The sequence below is a fragment of the Arachis ipaensis genome, chromosome B06, assembly GCF_000816755.2.
Source record: "Arachis ipaensis cultivar K30076 chromosome B06, Araip1.1, whole genome shotgun sequence".
NCBI lineage: Eukaryota > Viridiplantae > Streptophyta > Magnoliopsida > Fabales > Fabaceae > Arachis > Arachis ipaensis.
In genome coordinates, this window is record NC_029790.2 from 21,597,814 (window position 1) to 21,598,589 (window position 776).

Genomic DNA, 776 nt, shown 5'->3' on the forward strand with positions numbered 1-776 from the left:
AGATTCGGTGTCTTAGGTATCCATTGATATTATTAAGTTCAACCAAATATTAAATCAAACACAAATTTAACATATAATGACATACACATAAAATTTTAAACATATAAATTAAAATAAAATGAATTAAAATTACTTACACATCTCATATGTATAAGCACATTTAAGTAAATTTTTTTTCATGAAAATTTTGTGCGACGAGTACCTCAATTTCCGTTCTCGTTTCTATTTATTCGCGAGACGAGTTCACATTCCGTGGAAATTTTGCAGATTTTTATTAGACTCTATCGCAAATAATTTTCGCTGAGTATGGATTTTCTTGCCATCCCTAAATGCATGTGATAATTATTAATAAATAAATAAGAAAGTATAAGTATCTAATTTGAAAAAATAATGTTAGAGAACTAATACTATAATAGCTAATTTCAGTCAATATTATAACAAGTTATTAAATAAGTCTCATACGAAGTCCATTAAAAATTAGCTTTTGTTAAATTTAGATTTGGAATATTTTTTCTAATTGAATTTTAGATGTTCTTATTTTTAAAAATTTTAGAGCATCTCAAATACTAGTTTTAATTTCATTCTATTTTGGGTCCTACAAAAAGATTTATGGAATCATATATCATAAATAGTGATTTAAAACTAAAAGTGGAATTTGCTTTTCTGATGATTAGTATTAGTTTAATTAGAATTTTATATTATTTTTAATTATTTCATCAACATAATTATATGAATGGTAAAATTTTATTAGTTTTTTATTAAAATGATACGATATC